The 6,349-nt window shown below is 37.1% G+C and overlaps 1 non-coding gene across 1 annotated transcript; it reads left to right on the forward strand.

Annotated features, from left to right (window-relative positions):
• The first annotated feature begins 163 nt into the window (after nucleotides 1-163).
• Nucleotides 164-6,273, forward strand: IAQ61_009288. The gene has a single exon (XR_010715585.1). It is a non-coding gene; the product is annotated as a 28S ribosomal RNA (ribosomal RNA).
• Nucleotides 6,274-6,349: the final 76 nt, after the last annotated feature.

Raw genomic sequence — 6,349 nt, forward strand, 5'->3', positions numbered from 1 at the left:
TATTTTTAAAGTACTGCCGCCTTGATTAGTAGTGGCAGTCTACTTTAATTCTGCCTATGTTTTTTGCGTACTATTTATTTCCTTAGTAGGCTTACCTACTAATTAGATCCCCTAAAACCACTTGCAATTGCAGTTAGCGTTAGTAACACTGTAATAAATTACAACTTTTAACAACAGATCTCTTAGTTCTAGCATTAATAAAGAACGCAGCGAAATGCGATAAGTAGTGTGAATTGCAGAATTTAGTGAATTATCAAATCTTTGAACGCACATTGCGCCCCTTAGTATTCTATAGGGTATGCCTGTTTAAGCGTTATTTATACCCTTAAGCTCTACTTAGTGTTAGGTGTTTGTTCTACTTAGGACTCGCCTTAAAACAATTGGTAGCTAGCATATTAGCCTAGAGCGCAGCACATTTTGCGCCTCTTGTTATAGTTGTTAGTATCTATTAAGATACTTTTTAAGCTCTTAACCTTAGATTAGGTAGGGATACCCGCTAAACTTAAGCATATTAATAAGCGGAGGAAAAGAAACTAACAGGGATTGCCCTAGTAACGGCGAGTGAAGCGGCAACAGCTTAAATTTGAAATCTAGCTCTTTTAGGGTCTAAGTTGTAATTTGCAGAGGGCGCTTTAGCGTTAGCAGCAGTCTAAGTTCCTTAGAATAGGACGTTATAGAGGGTAAGAATCCTGTACGTGGTTGCTGGCCTTCGCCGTGTAAAGCCCCTTTAATAAGTTAAGTTATTTAGGAATGTAGCTCTAAATAGGAGGTAAATTTCTTCTAAAGCTAAATACTAGCTAGAGACTAATAGCGCACAAGTAGAGTGATTAAAAGATAAAAAGCACTTTAGAAAGAGAGTTAAATAGCACGTGAAATTGTTAAAAGGGAAGCGCTTGCAGCTAGACTTGCCTGTAGTTGCTTATCTAGGCTTTTGTCTAGTGCACTCTTCTATAGGTAGGCTAGTATTAGTTTAGGTAGTTAGATAAAGGTCTCTATCACGTACCTCCCTTTAGGGAGGCCTTATAGGGGAGACGACATGCAACTAGCCTAGACTAAGGTCCGCATATCTGCTAGGATGCTAGCGTAATGGCTGTAAGCGGCCTGTCTTAAAATATAGACTAAGGAGTCTAATATCTATGCGAGTGTTTAGGTGTTAAGCCTAGACGCGTAATAAAAGTAAACAGAGGTAGGAACCCTTTTAGGGTGCACTATTAACTAATCCTAATATCTTTAGAAGGATTTAAGTAAGAGTATAGCTATTAGGACCTAAAAGATAGTGAACTATGCTTAAATAGGGTGAAGCTAGAGGAAACTCTAGTAGAGGCTCGCAGTGGTTCTGACGTGCAAATCGATTGTTAAATTTAGGCATAGGGGCGAAAGACTAATTGAACTATCTAGTAGCTAGTTCCTGCTAAAGTTTCCCTTAGGATAGTAGTAACGTATTTAGTTTTATAAGGTAAAGCGAATAATTAGAGGCCTAGGGGTTAAAATAACCTTTACCTATTCTTAAACTTTAAATATATAAGAAGTCCTTATTACTTAATTAAACGTGGACACTTAAATATACTGTTACTAGTGGGCTATTTTTGGTAAGTAGAACTAGCGATGCGGGATAAACTAAACGCAGGGTTAAGGTGCTAGAATGCACGCTTATTAGACACTATAAAAGGTGTTAGTTTATCTAGACAGTAGGACGGTAGCTATAGAAGTTAGAATCTGCTAAGGAGTGTGTAATAACTCACCTACCAAATAAACTAGCCCTAAAAATAGATAGCGCTTAAGCGTGTTACCTATACCCTGCTGCTAGGGCAAGATTTAAGCCCTAGCAAGTAGGCAGGCGTAGAGGCTTGTGACGAAGCCTTAGGGGTAACCCTAGGTAGAACGGCCTCTAGTGCAGATCTTAGTAGTAGTAGCAAATACTTAAATAAGAACTTTAAGGACTAAAGTAGGGAAAGGTTCCGTGTGAATAGTAGTTAGACACAGGTTAGTTAATCCTAAGAGATAGGGTAATTCTATTTTAATATTAGTGCTTACGCCGCGCCCTTAAAAGGGAAGCTAGTTAATATTCTAGTACCTAGATGTAGATTCTCCGCGGCAACGCAACTAAGAGCAGAGACCTTAGCAGGAGCCCTAAGAAGAGTTCTCTTTTCTTCTTAACGGTCTGTTACCCTAAAATTAGTTTGTCTAGAGCTAGGGTTTAATAGCTAGAAGAGCGCTGCACTTTTGCAGCGTTTAGTGCGCTCCTAATAAGCCTTAAAAATCTGCTTAAAGAAATAGTTTTTACGCTAGGTCGTACTTATAACTGTAGCAGGTCTCTAAGGTAAAAAGCCTCTAGTTAATAGAACAATATAGATAAGGGAAGTCAGCAAAATAGATCTATAACTTTAGGAAAAGGATTAGCTCTAAGGGTTAGGTACGTTAGGCCTTAGGGAGAAGCCTCTAGCGTAGAAGGGCACTAACTGCAAGGTGGGCGCCTCTTAGCGCTAGGGTGCAGACACCCTTAGCAGGTTTTAGCCGTCTGGCGTACGTTTAACAACTAACTTAGAACTAGTATAGATAAGGGGAATCTAACTGTCTAATTAAAATATAGCATTGCAATAGCTAGAAAGTAGTGTTAACGTAATGTAATTTCTGCCTAGTGCTCTAAATATTAAAGCGAAGAGATTTAACCAAGCGCGGGTAAACAGCAGGAGTAACTATAACTCTCTTAAGGTAGCTAAATGCCTTATTATCTAATTAGTAACGCGCATAAATAGATTAACAAGATTCCTACTATCCCTATCTACTATCTAGCAAAACCACAGCTAAGGGAACAGGCTTAGCTAAATTAGCAGGGAAAGAAGACCCTATTAAGCTTAACTCTAGTTTAATATTGTAAAAAGACATAGGGGGTGTAGAATAGGTAGGAGCTTTGGCGCTAGTAAAATACTACTACCCTTATCGTTTTTTTACTTATTTGATAAAGCAGAGCTAGGCCTTACTGCCTAACTTCTAGCGTTTAAGGTCCTTTGTGGGCTAATCTAGGTTAAAGACATTGTTAGGTAGGGAGTTTGGCTAGGGCGGCACATCTATTAAACCATAACGTAGGTATCCTAAGGGGGACTTATAGAGAATAGAAATCTCTAGTAGAGCAAAAGGGCAAAAGTCCCCTTGATTTTAATTTTTAGTGTGAATACAAACCATAAAAGTGTGGCCTATTAATCCTTTAGTCCCTTAAAATTTAAGGCTAGAGGTGCTAGAAAAGTTACCACAGGGATAACTAGCTTATGGCAGCTAAGCGTTTATAGCGACGTTGCTTTTTAATCCTTTAATATTAGCTCTTCCTATTATACTAAAGTAGAATTTAGTAAGCGTTAGATTGTTTACCTACTAATAGGGAACGTAAGCTAGGTTTAGACCGTCGTAAGACAGGTTAGTTTTACCCTACTAATAACCTTGCCCTAATGGTAATACCGCTTAGTACAAGAGGAACCGCGGTTTTAGATAATTGGTTTTTGCAGCTGTCTAACTAGGTATTGCCGCGAAGCTACTATCTACTAGATTATGGCTAAACGCCTCTAAGTTAGAATCTATACTAGAATAGGGTGATTTCCGCCTGCACTAGTTAGATATAAATAGGCCTTTGGCCTAGAACCTTACTAGATCGGCGTTGGCAGCCCTATTAAAGTTAGGGTTGTTAGCTAGTGTATTGCAATTGTACAGTGCGCAGGATTAAATCCTTTGTAGATAACTTAGTTGTCTAGCTAGGTCGTGTAAGTAGTTAAGTAGCCTTGTTGTTACGAGCTACTAAGCGTAAGCCTGTTGCTAGCTTGGTTAAAATTGGGATATTATGCCCTCCTTATTTGCAAAACTGCTGCCTAAACGGCTGCTGTTAATAGAAGGAAGAGGGCTATAGCGAACAAGTTATATAGTAATTGCAAGATAGAGAGGGCTAGAGCTAGGAGCAATCCTCGCAAAATATACAAAAGAATAGGTTATGTGTGTACGTACCTTAGGCAGTTAATATATAGCATAGGAAGATTAAGAAAGGATTTAAGATAATCTATACAGATTTTTAGGCGGTGATCTATAACTTAAGAGCGTTCTATAACTTTTTATTTTTTAGGGGTACTGTTCTATAACTTTATAGCCTTCTATACTTAAAAATTCCTCTAGGCTATTCTATAACTATAGATTATTTAAACCTTTAGGGTATTCTATTAATATTTAAAAAAATCCTGTAGGCTATTCTATAAGCTTAGGGCGTTCTATAACTTTAGGGCGTTCTATAACTTTTTATTTTTTAGGTGTAGTATTCTATAACTTTAGGGCGTTGTATAACTTTTTCTTTTTTAGAGGTAGTGTTCTATAACTTTAGGGCGTTCTATAACTTTAGGGCGTTCTACAACTTTTTATTTTTTAGGTGTAGTGTTCTATAACTTTAGGGCGTTCTATAACTTTTTCTTTTTTAGAGGTAGTGTTCTATAACTTTAGGGAGTTCTATAACTTTAGGGCGTTCTACAACTTTTTATTTTTTAGGGGTAGTGTTCTATAACTTTAGGGCGTTCTATAACTTTAGGGCGTTCTATAACTTTAGGGCGTTCTACAACTTTTTATTTTTTAGGGGTAGTGTTCTATAACTTTAGGGCGTTCTATAACTTTAGGGCGTTCTATAACTTTAGGGCGTTCTACAACTTTTTATTTTTTAGGGGTAGTGTTCTATAACTTTAGGGCGTTCTATAACTTTAGGGCGTTCTATAACTTTAGGGCGTTCTACAACTTTTTATTTTTAGGGGTAGTGTTCTATAACTTTAGGGCGTTCTATAACTTTAGGGCGTTCTATAACTTTAGGGCGTTCTACAACTTTTTATTTTTTAGGGGTAGTGTTCTATAACTTTAGGGCGTTCTATAACTTTAGGGCGTTCTATAACTTTAGGGCGTTCTACAACTTTTTATTTTTTAGGGGTAGTGTTCTATAACTTTAGGGCGTTCTATAACTTTAGGGCGTTCTATAACTTTAGGGCGTTCTATAACTTTTTATTTTTAGGGGTAGTGTTCTATAACTTTAGGGCGTTCTATAACTTTAGGGCGTTCTATAACTTTAGGGCGTTCTACAACTTTTTATTTTTTAGGGGTAGTGTCTTATAACTTTAGGGCGTTCTATAACTTTAGGGCGTTCTATAACTTTAGGGCGTTCTACAACTTTTTATTTTTTAGGGGTAGTGTTCTATAACTTTAGGGCGTTCTATAACTTTAGGGCGTTCTATAACTTTAGGGCGTTCTACAACTTTTTATTTTTTAGGGGTAGTGTTCTATAACTTTAGGGCGTTCTATAACTTTAGGGCGTTCTATAACTTTAGGGCGTTCTACAACTTTTATTTTTTAGGGGTAGTGTTCTATAACTTTAGGGCGTTCTATAACTTTAGGGCGTTCTACAACTTTTTATTTTTAGGGGTAGTGTTCTATAACTTTAGGGCGTTCTATAACTTTAGGGCGTTCTATAACTTTAGGGCGTTCTACAACTTTTTATTTTTTAGGGGTAGTGTTCTATAACTTTAGGGCGTTCTATAACTTTAGGGCGTTCTATAAGTTTAGGGCGTTCTACAACTTTTTATTTTTTAGGGGTAGTGTTCTATAACTTTAGGGCGTTCTATAACTTTAGGGCGTTCTATAACTTTAGGGCGTTCTACAACTTTTATTTTTTAGGGGTAGTGTTCTATAACTTTAGGGCGTTCTATAACTTTAGGGCGTTCTATAACTTTAGGGCGTTCTACAACTTTTTATTTTTTAGGGGTAGTGTTCTATAACTTTAGGGCGTTCTATAACTTTAGGGCGTTCTATAACTTTAGGGCGTTCTACAACTTTTTATTTTTTAGGGGTAGTGTTCTATAACTTTAGGGCGTTCTATAATTTAGGGCGTTCTATAACTTTAGGGCGTTCTACAACTTTTTATTTTTAGGGGTAGTGTTCTATAACTTTAGGGCGTTCTATAACTTTAGGGCCTTCTATAAGCTTAGGGCGTTCTATAACTTTTTATTTTTAGGGGTAGTGTTCTATAACTTTAGGGCGTTCTATAACTTTAGGGCGTTCTATAACTTTAGGGCGTTCTACAACTTTTTATTTTAGGGGTAGTGTTCTATAACTTTAGGGCGTTCTATAACTTTAGGGCGTTCTATAACTTTAGGGCGTTCTACAACTTTTTATTTTTTAGGGGTAGTGTTCTATAACTTTAGGGCGTTCTATAACTTTAGGGCGTTCTATAAGCTTAGGGCGTTCTATAACTTTTTATTTTTTAGGGGTAGTGTTCTATAACTTTAGGGCGTTCTATAACTTTAGGGCGTTCTATAACTTTAGGGCGTTCTACAACTTT

Source organism: Plenodomus lingam (genome assembly GCF_022343315.1).
Source record: "Plenodomus lingam strain CAN1 chromosome Unknown contig_54, whole genome shotgun sequence".
In the NCBI taxonomy this organism is placed as follows: domain Eukaryota; kingdom Fungi; phylum Ascomycota; class Dothideomycetes; order Pleosporales; family Leptosphaeriaceae; genus Plenodomus; species Plenodomus lingam.